This window comes from Aedes aegypti, chromosome 3 (genome assembly GCF_002204515.2).
Source record: "Aedes aegypti strain LVP_AGWG chromosome 3, AaegL5.0 Primary Assembly, whole genome shotgun sequence".
In the NCBI taxonomy this organism is placed as follows: Eukaryota; Metazoa; Arthropoda; class Insecta; order Diptera; family Culicidae; genus Aedes; species Aedes aegypti.
Window position 1 is genome coordinate 179,629,477 of NC_035109.1, and position 16,709 is coordinate 179,646,185.

The window sequence follows — 16,709 nt, forward strand, 5'->3', positions numbered from 1 at the left end:
CAGGATGTTGTATTTAGAAAGAATAAACACATCCTAATGATGAAGGAGTACACCCGGCACCGTAAAACGACAAAAATGTAGACAAAAATGTGACTGATTTCAGTCACAATCGTCTTTGTATGACCCAATCTCACCCCACTTTTTAATGTTTTAGACACTGTACCGAAAAACATTAAATTTTTGTGGAAAAATAAATCAGATTTTGGAAAATAAGATTGAAATGTAATGAAAAGACTTCCGACCATTTACTAATATAACCATAGAGGTTAAAGTACATGCGTTATATTTTGCACAGGAGAAATTTAATGTTGTAAATTTTCTCTAGTTTCAACACTCAAGTTTATTGATATATCAAACAAAAAGTACTATTTCTAAAAATGTATATTCTGATTTATTATATGTAATAATATGTTCCCTAACATTTGAATTATAAATTTTAGTAATATCGGCGTTATTAGCTGAAATATTTCATGTATCATATTTTTCCGTTTTGACCCAATCTCACCCCCTAGACCCATTGTCACCCCCATCGACGGTAGCCTTTGAACAAAAAAAAAACAACTTTGTCGTTGATGAAAGCAAAACAATAATTATCGTTGACAAAAGCATTTCGTCTTATTTAGAGAGCTTATATTGTATAGTATTTCTTTTGAACTTAAAAATCGAATCGATTCGAAATAGTCAATTAAATAGGTAAACTGATTCGTCAAATCGACATCAGTAACATCGAGGTTTCGGTCAAATTTGCCAAACGCTATTTTGGCGTCATACTGACCCCAGAATACACACAAATGGTTGAGAAACCATACTTATTTGAACAGCCTTGATATCTGGAAGCTAATCATAACGTCTCCGGCAATAAATATTGGTTCATGCTTAAGAGGAAATTGTTCCATAAACCTTCAAGCCCCAAAACGGCACTCCAGTTAGTTATTCCGCTGCAGATGGCAATGTTAGTACCTACACTATCGTCAGGTCAAACGATTGCTCGCTACCGTTTTATCAAAACTACCGCACCGAAAAGCCAATCGATGTGAAAAAGCAACGGGAAATCAACCATTCCCGAACCGAAAGGGGGGAAATGCCATACTTCAATCATAAATCAGGCGATTCCCATAATACGGGGAGCTTTCACGATGGCCCGCTGACTGGATGCCGTTCTCACTCTCAATCCCTGTGGCCATTTGGGAAATATGTTTTATTTTTCCGCTCTGAAAGATTTTCGCCGATGTTTTCCTCCTCCGGCGAAAAGTTAGCTGGCTGGTTACGAATGCTTGAGCTTCCGATACACACATGTGTGCCTCCCCCCCCCCTGGTGCGCTGCGATGCGATGGATCCCCGGGGGTGAAATTTTCAAATTGGAACCGAATGGAGAGTGATATTAATGGTAACGTTTATGGAAAAAGTTTGTCCTGCCGATTGCGAGATGCTGCAGGAAATCGATCGGATGTATGAATTTTTGCGAGAAAACAGGACAATTATATTTTTTCTTGGAGTGGCCTTTCGAATCATGCATGAATAACTTGCTGATTCAACGGTTGAACATCATAAGAACACAAAGGTGACTCTTTACCTCCTAGGCCAACATGCGAAATGGGTGGAACAACCTTTGCAAACCGATGCTTCTCCTATTAACCATAGGAAAGTTTCGACTGAAATTCCTAAGCATTAACCTTTATTATATAATGTTGATTTCCTTATCGTGAAGCAGTTTTTGATAATAAATCGATATATGCCTTGGTGAATCAGCGAGGTCTAATTTGTTCCACCCTTTTCATATGTTTCGCATTTGCAAAATTGCGGAGAAAAAATCTGAAAACATTCCAAACACAATTTCTTAAGGCCCATCATGATAAGTTCCGTTCCAATACCATCCTTTCCAGCTGGCTTGTTATTCTTCTGTTGCTAAACAGCGTTCTAGAACCAGTACTGCCATGAATCGCAAGTCAGTCTCATCTGCATTTTAGTGAAAATTGAGTTGAGTTCAGTTTTAAACATTAGTTCAATGCTTTTTCAAGATAATATGATTTGCTCGGAAAAATTAGGAAAAACAGCAAGTCAAATTGTTCCATTATGAAAAGTAATCGCATATCAGTCCCACTACAGATTTACACACTGTGTCACACAAAAATTAATCATGTTTCGGTCATCTTTGTATTTTTCTCTGGAAGATATTGTAGCGGAAAGCAAATTGTGAAAGTTCCAAAGAAAGATTTGAAAACGTTCCAAATCTCTGGAATTTTTTTAAATATTCGTACGGAAAACGAGTTTGGAAACTTCACAGCTCATTTTCTCAATGCCACACAGATGGGACTGACTTGCGATTCACGGCAGAATAGGTGGCCAATGAAATATTAGATAACTGATGATATTTCTGATGAATTATCTTTGGTACTTTACAATTGTAGATAAATTATGTATATTATTCTGAAAAAAATGATATGTCGCATGATATAATTCTATCAAATAAATAAATTGGCCCTTACCCCGGTACCCCCATGGGAACTCACGAATCTACCATGCGAACCCAAGCGGACAATATTGCTATACACTGATAACAACTACTTAGTTCAATTTAGGAAAGCGTTCTGCAAATGTGGATGTGCCGCACGAATTGATCCTACCAAAAAATGAATTGACCTGGGGGATACGAACAGAATTAACAAGCAGACAGGCTGCTGTCAAACTAACATTTTCACGAAAATGATCAGAGTACGCCTATGTACGGTCGTGTTTTCGACCCGATAAAAATTGTTATACAATTTATGTAACAAAAGACCGCCAACTGTTAAAGAATTGTTGTGCTTGGTCCAAACAATGCAAAAGGCTTGTACAACTGCTCAAAATATGTTTGTAACTAACATACGGCCAGAAACTTTCTGATTAAGTCTATTCATTGTGTTCATTTCCTGTATTGAAGTGACGAAGCTTTGTGTGAAATATTTTAAGTGTGCATTTTGAATGTGGTTTCCTACGAGACAAGCAAACACACAACGGTTAGAACTCGAGGAAAAGATTGTGTTCAATTTGAACAATCTAAATCTTCGTGTCCGCACCCCCTAGGAATTGACTACTATTCCGGTTGCCATGAGATCCGTTTCATGACCTCCTGAATTGGTCAGTATTCATACAGACTGTATTAGTTTATTATTTGGCCTTGTAAAAATAATACAAGGACCCCGCAGTTCTGGTTTTTTCGATACTGTTCTGATAGAGATGATTCATTCAATATGTAATTTCCAATATAAGGAACATATTTTTTGCAATTTCTCATTTTAATATGCTCTTTTTCATCAAGCCAACCGGGCATGCTCGGCAAGCCTCGTAGGATAAATTTACGACTCATGCTGTAAATATTCTCAGCAGGAGAACTACAGCATGCATTGGCTACCTAATGCTAAAAAAACTGGAGGAACCAGGAACCGCACTTCTTAAAGAACTTTCTCACCAACTGGTCCTTTCGAGTGGTTATAGGTGATGCCAAGTCCACCACCTTTAAAGAAGAAACAGGCGTACCACAGGGATCCGTCATATCGGTAAGGGGCCGTCCATAAATGACGTAGCATTTTTTCACAAATTTTTTACACCCCCTCCCCCCTCGTAGCATTTTGTCACAAATTCTGAAACCCCCCTTGAAAATACGTAGCCTTTCTAGCACACCCCCCCCCCCCCCTTATAATTTCTTATTTGTTTTCCTCTGCGATTAAAATCCATTGATATTAATTACTGACTATAAACTCAAAACCTAATAATCTTACGAATAATAGCAAACCGATCGACATATCGGTCTACTTACTTCCGAGCAAAATAGACCGATATGCCGATAAATAAATTCAAAATAAAATTATCACGGTCGATACCTTTGTATGTAAAATAATAACAACCGGCTAAAAACAAAGAACGCAGTTCATAAATAAATGATCATGTGTGTGGCTTATCGGGGAGAAATACACATGATATGGACAAACCATCCATGATTGTGTAATGATTCCCCAATAATATAAGCCATCGATCGATAGAACCTGCTTGATCGCCAAACAGTATTAGGGCGCTTGAAACCTCCTTCCTTTTGGCTGTCTTGGTAGTGTCATTCTCAAAACACACCCAAGCCGTTCCCATAGGGGACGTTAGCCACAAGGAAGTGACGTTTCAAGTAATACTGTTTCATATGGTATGCCCTCTTCAACATCTAATCCAATTTCTCTCGCCGTTCCCTTACGGTACCTATCCATCTAGTATTCATTGGTTTCTTCTCCATGCTCCCTCTTACTTCCGAGCAAAATAGACCGATATACCGATTCAACGGTACTACATCGATCAGTATCGGTAGGGTTAACGGACATAAGGTCGAAAGACAAAAAGTCGAAAGGACAAAAGGTCGAAAATGATTTGCTTGGTGGGAAATTTTTCCTAATTTGAAAAAATATTTTCGACCTTTTGTCCCTTCTTTTTTGTTCTTCGACCTTTTGTCCTTTCGACCTTTTGTCTTTCGACCTTCTGTCCTTTTGGCCTTTTGTCTTTCGACCTTTTGTCATATATTCATCGGTAGTACTAGTAAAATACCGATAATGATTTTTTTCCCACTAAACCAATAAAAAATGTTATAGTTTTCGTTTGTTCATAATAAATCCCTATATTTTAGTTTTATTCACAATTATAACATTTATGCATTTTACAATAAATAGTTGATAATTTGTGGTGAATTAAAAAAAAAAACATTTGTTAAAATATTTTAGAATATTAGTAATAGTTATCGGAAATATTTACCCTCGTGTCATGTGATTTGCCATCACCAGAACCGCTTGATTGACGATACGATTAGCGAAGGTTATTTATCAGCATCATACAAAATAAAACAGCGGAATTACTGAAATCTTAAGATGATCATATTAAAGATCATGTAACAAAATTTGTTCATACATTTTTCTATGATAACATTTTGTTGAATTTGTTTATTTGTGGTGATCGAACCCATGTATAAAAGGGACCATTAATAAATTACAACCTGCTTACACTGCTTATCTACACTTACTTGTCCCATTTTCTATGTAAACCTTATGAGTTGCGAGCCAAATATGCGTAGAACGGCAGTACACGAAGGCGATTGTGGATTGTTTCTTCATAATTGTGTAAATGTGTTTTAATGCGAGAAAATCGGTAAGTATGCATTTCAAACTGTTTTATTGCTTTTTGGTTTAGGCACACTAGCTTACAAGTTTTTTTAAAAAATGCTAACTTTTCCTCAAAATCTACTAATTAACTGAAAATAACATCTTTTTGACATTCATCTCAATCTCGCACTTCAAAAGGAGCCTGGACAAAAGGAGCCTGGATCGCCACTTGAGTTGGTTTGTGGGTATGATCGTCGCTAGGATCCGCCACTTGAGGGGAGAAATATTCTCTTGTCCCACTTCACTTGGAATTACTTGGAAACTTTCTTCGGTTGCGGTCTACCAGTAAGTGGCCGAGTCAAGTCCACCAAGCTCACTCGGAAGCAGCGAGTAGCCTTTTTTCGTGGTTGGCAACTGTTTTTTCCAGATTGCATTGGCTACCAAGCACAGTCAGCGTTGGGTGTTCTGTGGGAGTGGAGTGTTGTATGTCTGTTTCAACAAATTGTGTTCTGTGTTTCGCATTTACTTTAATTCGACCGTTCTGCCGTCCTCCTATCTATACACGGGAAAAAATCTGATCCCATTATCATATCATGAAAATTATAAATTGCTCTTGGGACGAAATCATGATTCAGACTCATGATTTTTGAAGCTGAGCTACCACGATCATGATTCAGAGCAACCATTTTCATGAGCTCCAAATCATGACCATGAAAAGCGTTACGCACACGGTGCACCTGTCAAAACGTGTTTAGCAAAGCTTGTGCAAAGCATAGTTGGCTGCGCATTCACGGAAAAGTTGCCCTTTTTTTAAAAAAAAGTTCACTTTTATTGCCGGTTTCCTGCGCCGCTGTTGCTCTACTGTCGTTCCTGCTCTACTATTCCGTTCCTGCTCCGTTGATATCGAGCTATTCCGGCTCTGCAGAACTACCGGTAAGTGAAAAAACGCATGCAATTCAATACAAATGCTGACAATTTTCCACCGTCTTCTCCGTTTAGCCGTTTCATTCTGTTCCTTTCCTGCCGTGGCTGTTGCCCGTTCCGGCTCCTGTGTACCCGTTCCAGCTCCGCATTGAGGGAAAATTCTTCCGGCTCCGCTCTACTAACTACCGGTAAGTGATACAAAATTAATCCATTTTTGAGCCTGTAATCGAAATCCATTTTGACCATTTTCCACCGTCTTCTCTTTTTAGCCGTTTTATTGTCCCAGTGCCACTGTCGCCATTCCCGCCGCGGCTGATGCCGTCCAATAGGTGCATCCGTTCCGGCTCCGCATTGAGTGACCAGCTCCGCCCTACCAACTACCGGTAAGTGATACAAAATTAATGTATTTTTGCTCCTCTAATCGAAATCAAATATTGACCATTTTTCACCGTCTTCTCTTCCGTAATAAGCTCCCGATTTTGTTGCCGTTCCGGACGTTTCGTTTTCAGCCTTGGCTGGTTCCGCCCAGTAGGTGTTCCCGTTCCGACTTCCCCCACAACTACCGGTAAGTGTTACAAAATGAATCTATTTTTGCATCTGCAATGGAAATCAAATGCTGACCACTTTCCACCGCCTTCTAATTCGTAATTAGCTTCCATTTCCATTGCTGTTTTGGGTGCCCCATTCCCACTCCTACTATCCTGTCCATAATCATATAGTCGACGTAAGCACTACTGTAGTTTTCAACACAATCTCTGTTGTCTAGCAACAAATAATACAAATTTAAATATTTTTATCAGGCAGACATTCAATCTGCCGCTCCACACATAATTGTCCCATGTTAGTTTTTGACTCTTTCTTTCTGTCTCGACGTTCCTACTAAAATTTGGCCTGCCTCTTCAACTCAGTGTTCCTTTAGCACTTCATAGTAATTAATTGAAGAGATTTCTTTGCCTGCCATTGCACGAATAATTATTGTACATTGTGTGGCAAGCACAATGATAATCTATGCCCAGGGTGTCGAGAAAAATTCTTCCTCGACCGGATCGGGAATCGAACCCGTCGTCTCCGAAATGGCGATCCAAAGCCTTAACCACTACGCTACCTGGAGACCCAAAGTAACTGCATATCAGCCCCATGATGGAATTGAACTGACCAGGAATCATCATAAGGATCTGCTTTCGAGGTCATTCTATTTTTCTATAATTTATTATAATATTCTAACTTCATTGTAACTGTAACTTTATTATCGTACATACATTATTGACCAAATTTTGTCAGCTCCTGTTTGGAAAACATGTTTTGCTCTCCTTTAAAATTTAAACATATTTTTCAACTTTTTATCGCTCTATTTTTTAGTTTTCAAAAGCAGTTTGATGATGAACCAAAAAGATTTGGAAAATTTTCATTTGTAAAATGATGACAGCATAAAGATTGTCGCAAAATGGAGCTGACAAAATCGGGTCCATGTTGAATATTGGCTAATTATAAGTGATTTTTCAAACATTTGCATGAATTATGTAGTTTGAAACTTTGATAACGATTTTCTCAATGCCAACTTTTTTTCATATGGAACTGTTTTGCAGATACAGGCAACACATTACACAAAAACAATCTAATAAGAAGAATTTGAATGCTTGATACGGCTCACAGGTGAACTGTACATTGCATTCCATTCAAGATATTTGAAAAAAAAAACATCGTTTATAACAACTCAAACATAGTATTTTATCGAAAGGCACAAAAGTTCGGAAGCATAATGGAGCCGAAGTAGAAAAAACATCGTTAAAAAGTTGAATGCAGTTCTCTGTCTAAGCCAATCAGTTCACAGAACAGAGGTGAGTTATTAAACGAATTAGAAAGTTGGTGAGAAAATAATTAAGTGAGGGACTTAGTGAGAATATGGGTGATTGGGTGAGTTAGTGAGAAAATGAGTTTGTGAAAAGTTCAGGGAGAAAGTACGTTAGTAAGAAAGTAAATTGGTTGGTGGGAAATATGTTGATGAGAAAGTGAGTTTGTAAAACAATATGTTGGTGAAAAATTGAGTTGATGAGAAAGTGAGTTCTTAAGAAAGCAAGTTAATAAGAAAGTGAGTTCGTGAGAAAGTTAGTGGGAATATGAGTTATGGAGAATGCGAGTTAGAAAAATATGAGTTAATGAGAATATGAGTTCAAGTCAGTTGATGAAAAATGAGTTGGGAAGAAAGTGAGTTTGTGAGAAAATGAGTTGATAATAAAGTGAGTTGTTACAAAGTAAGTTGATGAGAAAATGAGTTGGTGTTAAATAAGTTGACGAGAAAGTAAGTTGGTGCGAAAATGAGGTAGTGAGAAAGAGATTTAATGAGAAAGTTAATTGGTTAGAAGGTAAGTTTGTAAGAAGTTAAATTGGGTAAGACTAAGGTGATTTCTAACTCACTTTTCAATCTCATTTTTTCACCAATTCACTTTCTCATAAACTCATCTTCTCGCCAACTCATATTGTAACCAATCCACACTCTTTCCTATAAGCTCACCTTCGTACCAATTCACTAACTTACTAGTTTATTTTCTCACCAACACGTATTCTCATCAATTTACTTTCTTATTGACTCACTTTCCACCACCAACTTTCACCAACTCACTTTTTACCAACTAATTTTCTCTTCAACTTACTATCTTGCCAACTCACATTCTTACAAAATTATTTTTTAACCAACTCATTTTACCCACAACTCACTATCTTATCAACGCACATTCTTGAGTTGAGAAAGTGAGTTAGAAAATAAGCTGGTGAAACGGGAATGGAAAAAAGAAGTTGGTGAAATACTGAGGTGAAGATGAAGTTGAGGAGAAATAAAAATTTTAGTTAAAAAGTAATAGCATAGGCATAAGCATAAGCATATACAGTGTTCGTTCGATTCTGGTACGGTTCGTTTTAGGCACTGCTCGAATTTTGCACGGTTATATTTTGGCAATTTTGTTGTTCGATTTTTACACGGTTAGAATTGGGCAACATAACTGTTCGATTTTGGCACAGCATCTCCACAGTCGTCTCGGGAAGGAACTTATGTTACTAAGGTAGGATAGGCGATGAATCAGAGAGTCCTATGGCTGGCGATATGATCCACCAAAAATATAATCTCCACGATAATTGTGATCCAAACACAAACACGATTTACCTTGACCTGATGCTCACCCCACGCAGGGGCAATGCGAACAGGATAAGGGAGCGAACAATCCCCGCTGCTAGAGATACCGAAAGATGTAAACGAAAACATACGTCCGAACTATTCCGCGTGAACTAATTGCGAAGAATGTGAGTCAGTGAAACAGTGAGATAATGAGAAAGTAAGATGGTGAGAAAATGAGTTGGTGAGAAAGCAAGTTGGCGAGAAAGTGAGTCGATGAGAAAATGAGTTAGGGAGCATGTTAATTGATGAGTAAGTTGGTTGAAAAGTAAATGAGTTGATAGAGTGAGCTGGTGAGAAAGATTGTTGGTGAGGAAGTGATTTAGTGTGAAAGAGAGATGGTGAATCTTGAGTTGGTCATTTAATCACAAACTATATTGTAAAAATTTGTAACAGGCGCGTATTTCAAGGACTACTTTTGTTCTTCTTCAGTGTATTCCCTAGTAACATCTGTTAGAGTTTCTTACAATATAGTAGAATTAAAAGGAAGAGTTATTTCGTAATAATTATTTTAGCATTCCACTTAAATGCTAAATCACAATTTAAAGTTTTATGATACAACGTGCTTAACAATTCTTTCGGGTTATCATCTTTATCATATCCACGTTATCGTTGGTGTATAACACATTTTTATTAGGGAAATGCTTGCACACAAATGTATGTTTCTGAGGTACTTTATAGGAAGATACATGAGAATTTTTACGTTCGTGTGAAGACTGAACTGAAATATATCTTAACGTTTTGCTGCAATTGAGCAAACATGTTTTAAAACTTTATTCGCGTTATTCTCGGTTTCGTGCTTTTCAACATGGGACAGCTTTGCGTAAAACGGTAGTAAAGGAAGGTTAGAACTTGCACTCAATTGATAAAGATACGCTTAAAGTTCACCCACTCCTAAGATATAAAGAGAAAATATGCTAAAATTGTCAATGGTGATTACGTCGACTATGCAATCATGGACAGTAATCGCTGTGGCCTATTTTTTAATAACTGCTCGATTTATTTGTCGTTCTAGTCGCTGATGTTTTCGGATCCGCATCCTCTATTCTCGTTTGCATCGCCTCCGTTGCGTCAAGAAAAAACATTGCTCTGACCATTGCAATCAAAGATCAATTCAAAATGGCATACAACGTGATGACCAACAAGATCAATTTTGGACCGTTGAAGCTCATCGAAGGCACTGGTTTTTCCATCAAGCTTGGCTGTATACCGTTTCCATATGAACTAATTTCCGGAGACGAGAACATCATTGTTCAAGTATTACGACATGATATGTTAGGAAAAACAACAATCAAGGCAGGAAGCGTATTGATTACCAAACCTCAAAGCTACGTCTTCAACGAAGTGCGACATATTATTGAAAGCGATGGCGCCATTACCTTCATTGTCCATATATACCGAAACCATCTGTTCGACGAGCATCTAGATTCGTTTATAGTGGACCCGGAAGATTACGATGTTGGGAAATGTTGCATTGAGGATATAAGTAATCCTCCGTCCCATCTTCATAACCTACTCGATGGTCGAAAGGCAATTTCCATTCAAAGCTAATATGTAATGAGAAACATTGAGTAAGTATGGTTTCTTTTGCTTCATTATAAAAATAAGTATTCTGAGTCTAATATCCTTGTTATTCTTTGGCGAGTAGAAGTTTACACGGAATGAAAGTTGTACTTCCAGAGAAAAAGAGTTTTATTGTTTGAACAATATCTATATATATAAAAATGAATTTCTGTCTCTGTCTGTCTGTCTGTCTGTCTGACCGCTATAGACTCGGAAACTACTGGACCGATCGGCGTGAAAATTTGCATACAGGGGTTTTTGGGGACGGGGAAGGTTTTAAAGGTAGTTTGGAGCCCCTCCTCCCTCTGGAAAGGGGAAAAATAATGTGTAAAAGTGAAAAAAATATTATTTTTCTTTTTCTTTGCAGGTATTCTTCTAAATGAATCACTTGATTGATTCAATCAAGTGATTCATTTAGAAGAATACCTGCAAAGAAAAAGAAAAATAATATTTTTTTCACTTTTACACATTATTTTTTTGTTTCTATATTTACCTTTGGACAAGCTGAGGACCACGCAAAGAGAATTAGTCCGTTTGTTGTATAAAGATAATGATTAAGTGTAATATAATTTTACTTGGGTCTCCAGTTAGCCTAGTGGTTAAGGCTTTGGATCGCCAATTCGGAGACGGCGGGTTCGATTCCCGGTCCGGTCGGGAAATTTTCTCGACTCCCTGGGCATAGAGTATTATTGTGCTTGCCACACAATGTACAAATCATGCAAAGGCAGGCAAATAAAGCCGATCAATTGATAACTGTTAAAGTGCTCTACTACTGTAAATGTACTCTCAACACAAGTTGAAGAGGCAGGCCAAGTTCCAGTAAGGAACGTCGAGCCAGTAAGAAGAAGAAGAATATAATTTTACTTGCTTCAAATAAAACTACACCTTGTATTCATAGTGACAGAAGCCCTAATAAATGTAGTTAATATCAGCACAGAAAATCATGATTATCGACCATCTGCATATTCTGGATGTTACACATTCTTCTTCTTCTTCTTCTTTTTGTCTCAAACGTCCCCACTGGAACTTCGCCTGCCTCTTCAACTTAGTGTTCATGAGAACACAATTATATCAATTGTACCACATAATTTATAGCTGCACTTCATAACAAAGTTGTCTTAGAGTATAGTTTTATGCTTTATTATTTAATTTCGTATTTACTTTTTCTTTTTTTATACAGAACGCAGGTGATATAGAAGGGAGGATCGAGCGGCGACTGAACCATCTCCGCGAAAAATATGGGGAATCATCGCTACAACCTCAAATTGTCGCAGTGGGCACGAGCAACTCAACAAAAGCAACGATGGTTATTTTTGGCGTCGCGGAGTATATCGCAGATAATATGTGCATGCTGTATGCATTTGTATGCATATCACTTATGTGCTAAATTTGCGATATACTCCGGACTGCAAACCGCTGTGACTCTTTGTTCAGTCATACCTGTTCAAAATCCCGGCGTCCATTATTGAGCTCCCGAAGAGCACACGTGATTTGCTAAAAGGTATAGATAATTAAACTGGAAGATCGTTTTTTTTTCTTAAAATAATCTTTTTTCAAGTGAAAAGAATAGAATAAATGAATTAAACTCAAAACCCAAAAATATGTTTTAAATAAATGTTGTACTCACAAATAGCTTAAGGTGAAGGTGCAGTGTGTTTACTTTCAAAACTATGCATTTTGCCTCGCGTTTTCTCGAGCACAAATCTGAAAATCTGCCTCAATCTGAAAATGTACCACAATGTTTACTGCGAGTGAGCGAGCAACGAGATATATTTTCAGCTTCATAGACCTGCTGGATGATCAGATTTATGATCATGGGAATTAGAGCAGAATGAGAGGCGGCCATTGTGATAGCCATTTTTAGATTTCTCAAACCATGTCCTTAATCAGACCGTCACACAGTAGTTTAGTCTGCAAAAAATGACAGACAAAACCTCTAGCTCAGTGCTTCCCAAACTGTGCGCCGCGGCGCCCTAGGGCGCCTTAAATCTTTTTCAGGGGCGCCGTGAGCCGATTAAAAGTAAGGCCTGGCAAACCTTCTCAACTTATGTTATAATTGTATTACATTGATCGAAAGCATCAGACGAAAGTTGAATACGAAAATCGAACAAAGAAGACAATTAAGCTGCTCGCCACAGAAGTTGAATGCAACTTTTTGGGAGTGAAAACATTAAGATAGCTTTGAGATATCGCTCACCAGTTCAAAAAAAAAAATTAATATCTATGTTCAAAGTTTTTCAAATTCCATGTTCCAAATTTATGTTGACAAACATTGTAAAGGTATATACAGTAGACGTTCGGTAACTGCAACATGTTTACGTTTCACTTAGCGAACGAAATTCGATAACTGCAACGACTGACAAACGTCAACAACCCATCAACTGACGTAAAATGAACGTGAAATTCATTCGACTGTTCATTTGGGCTAACAGGGGCTAACATGGCGCACCATTTTGACGTTTGGTGGTGCGATAACTGGAGAATTGTTGCAGTTACCGGACTTGCAGTTAAAAAGCATTGCAGTTAAACCGTTTGCACCGACCGAACGTCTACTGTAATAGAGTTTTCTGTAGGATTAGTTAGAACTTTCTCAGAGTTTATATATTGATGAAGTTCTGAAACAACATCCTCTATAAATGATATCAAATTGTTATGACGCTATAGTCACAACCTTGCTGGTAGGGATCTCAGTAACAAACAGATCTTCAGGCTGGATGGAGTTACATTGTGTTGTTAAAAGCTCCACTATGATTTTTTCATCTTGCTTGCTTGCTCTTCCTCTGTTTACCTGTGTTATACTACACATTTTCATAGAAACGGAAGAACTTATGTTATTAATTGTTTAAGAGAATTGCAGCCCTAGGCTGGCTCATTTCTGCGATCATATGTCAAAAAGTAAACTAACCTGGAAAGTGCCATAATTTTTATTCTCCTTATCGCTTAGTTATATCGAGAAGGGGGTTTCACAACACTGAGAGAAACAATTTAACTTTTCTTATTTCTTATTCTGATGCAAAAATGTTAACCATGTTAAAATCTTTCGCAAATGTAAAGACATTTTTATAGCCTCGAATTGAAAGGAATCCTTTGATGATTTTTTTTTAAATCCTGCTTCGATCAAAATTTGTCGTTTTTTCTATTTTTATGCATTTACAATACAAGCGGCGCAAATTTAGCAAGAATTTAAAGTTCACTACAGGATCCAGAAACACCAGAAACTGTGATAGTTCAAAATATAATTTAATATTTTTTGCAGATTGTTTTTCATATCAATAATTTTATTGAATTATCAAAGAACGTACTTTTTGCAAAAGTAGATTTTGTTCTAGGATGAAAAGTCTGGCAGAAACTTTGTCGAAAATATTCATATTTTTGTATAAAATGATAATAGTGCGCCGCGCTTCTGATAAAAAATGTCAAAGGGCGCCGTGATTGCAAAAAGTTTGGGAACCCCTGCTCTAGCTAATCCATATGTAGTTACTAATGGACTTATCCACGGTCTTCTTTTATCCTCGACTTTCTTTTTCTTTTCTGCTCTAAATGCGGGCAATGTTTACATAATATGACATCCGGACGACGATTGTTCACCGGATGAACATGAAGTGGATGAATACACAACGAAATCGTTCATTTTTTGTAAACACGGCCCGCAGTAAAAGGTGTTCTTCCCGATGGAAGAAGCAGCGTGACGTCATTGTAAATTAGTTCATAGCTGATATTACCAGTTAGGAATACTACAAGCAACTGTAGCGCCCAGATATATATAAATGTTAAGAAATTGAGACAACCGGAAAAAGACCCCTGTATTCAAGTCAGTTACTTATTTTTATATCGTTTTACAATTGTTCCTAATCTATGGTTTGCATATGGGTGAGCGAGACGGCAGGAGTGACACCTAAAAATGTTCTTTGCTAGGTCAGTTAATTCTGGCGCACATTTGGTGCATTTTGAGACCTACCGGGTTGCGCAATTTGAAACCTTTCGTTTCAAGTGCGCTTGGGTACGGATCGCAAGCGGGGCAAAAGAAGAACGGATGGATAGCTGCTAGCGTTGAGCTATAAGTGTCGTATATGGATGTAATTTCATTCTCTTGCACTTTTCGAGTGCATTGATCGGTTTGCGGCTGATGGCCTATGGGTTAATTTATGATTATAGGTTTGGGTAGTCAGAGGCTCTCAAATCCCATGACACCTTCCCCCTTTGGAAGAATAATGTATCGAAATGAAATGAAGTGTAATTATTCTATCAGTGTCTTTCTCCGGTTGTCTCAATTTATTAACATTTATATATATCCGGGCGCTACATCCCGATCCCTCCCAGACGAGTTGAGCGTATCGGAGATGAAGCTCAATGGACGTGTGGGTATCTGTTCTTCTTGTCTTAATTTTGATGTTTACTTACGTGGGATTTTTTTTTTTTGACTATGTATATATTGTAACGAGTAAAATTCCCTATCTATTATCCAAATAAACCCATAGGCCATCAGCCGCAAACCGATCAATGCACTCGAAAAGTGCAAGAGAATGAAATTACATCCATATACGACACTTATAGCTCAACGCTAGCAGCTATCCATCCGTTCTTCTTTTGCCCCGCTTGCGATCCGTACCCAAGCGCACTTGAAACGAAAGGTTTCAAATTGCGCAACCCGGTGGGTCTCAAAATGCACCAAATGTGCGCCAGAATTAACTGACCTAGCAAAGAACATTTTGAGGTGTCACTCCTGCCGTCTCGCTCACCCATATGCAAACCATAGATTAGGAACAATTGTAAAACGATATAAAAATAAGTAACTGACTTGAATACAGGGGTCTTTTTGACTGGAAGCGCTCTCGAGTAGTCCTTCGAACTGAATGATGAAAAGAAAGCCCTTCTCGAAATCATACAGTGTGTGCACAACTTCTAAAGGTACTAAAATGACAGGTAACTTCTTAAATTTAGTACCATACACTTCTTGTCAAAAGTTTGGGGTCACCCCTTGAAAAACATGTAAAAGTTTTATGGTCATATCTCTGCGATTTTACATCCGATTTCAAATCTTTTAAGCTCATTTGAAAGATAAGAAATGTAACTAATTATGTACAAAGTTGACAGGCAATATTTTTTTACATTTAATATATGAAAAATTGACACAAAAGTCATTTTGGTCATCGACCAAAAGTGTTGGGTCACCCCTTAGTATGAAGCAGTCCATAAAAGTTTGAGTTCATTTTCGTAAGACTTATAATGAGTACTATTCATTATCCTTCACCAGCAGTGTAGAAATATAATTTTGAAAAAAAAATGATAGAGATATGAACGAAAAATTGTTACATTTTTTATGAAAGAGACTCAAAACTTAAGGATTGCAACATACTAAGGGGTGACCCAAAAATTTTATCAATGACATCAGTTGATATTTTTTGGAATACCTTTTTTCCTAGATTTTTCCGCCATGATCTCTTAAAAGTGGCTGAGAGGGTATAGAACTAGGCTTCTATTACAACCTTCATCTCAAAATTTGGTAGGCGCAATTGAAAATATCAAAATTTTGGGTCATTTTTCCATACACTATATGGTCGATGTCCAGTCAGACCGGACCATGTATTTTTCAATGATTTTAGAAAAATGTCCTTCAAGCACTTGGGATATCACATCAAACGCTTTATTTTCTGAAATACCATAGTTCTTTTATGTAATAAAACATCTCTAACAAAATAGCATCGAAAAGTTCAGAGTTGTCAAAATTGTTGGCTTGTCTACACCTGTCCAAAATATCGCCTAGTTCACTCTGACTTAACACCGACCATATGTAAAAATTATTATCTGCAAACTATGTACAAAGTTTAATTCTTTATCTTTCAGATGAGCCTAAAGGATTTGAAATCGGATGAAAATTCGCAGAAATATCATATAAAACATATATATGTCTTTCAGGAGGTGACCCCAAACTTTTGACCGGGAGT

At 37.5% G+C, this 16,709-nt stretch overlaps 1 protein-coding gene and 1 long non-coding RNA gene across 3 annotated transcripts in view; both read left to right on the forward strand.

Annotated features, from left to right (window-relative positions):
- Nucleotides 1-16,709, forward strand: part of LOC5578544 — a 625,448-nt gene that overhangs the window by 251,664 nt on the left and 357,075 nt on the right. The gene's annotated exons all lie outside the window — the stretch shown is intronic.
- LOC110679359 lies at nt 5,761-12,079 on the forward strand. Its single transcript, XR_002502424.1, has 5 exons — nt 5,761-6,044; nt 6,111-6,223; nt 6,305-6,418; nt 6,506-6,600; nt 11,945-12,079. It is a non-coding gene; the product is annotated as an uncharacterized LOC110679359 (long non-coding RNA).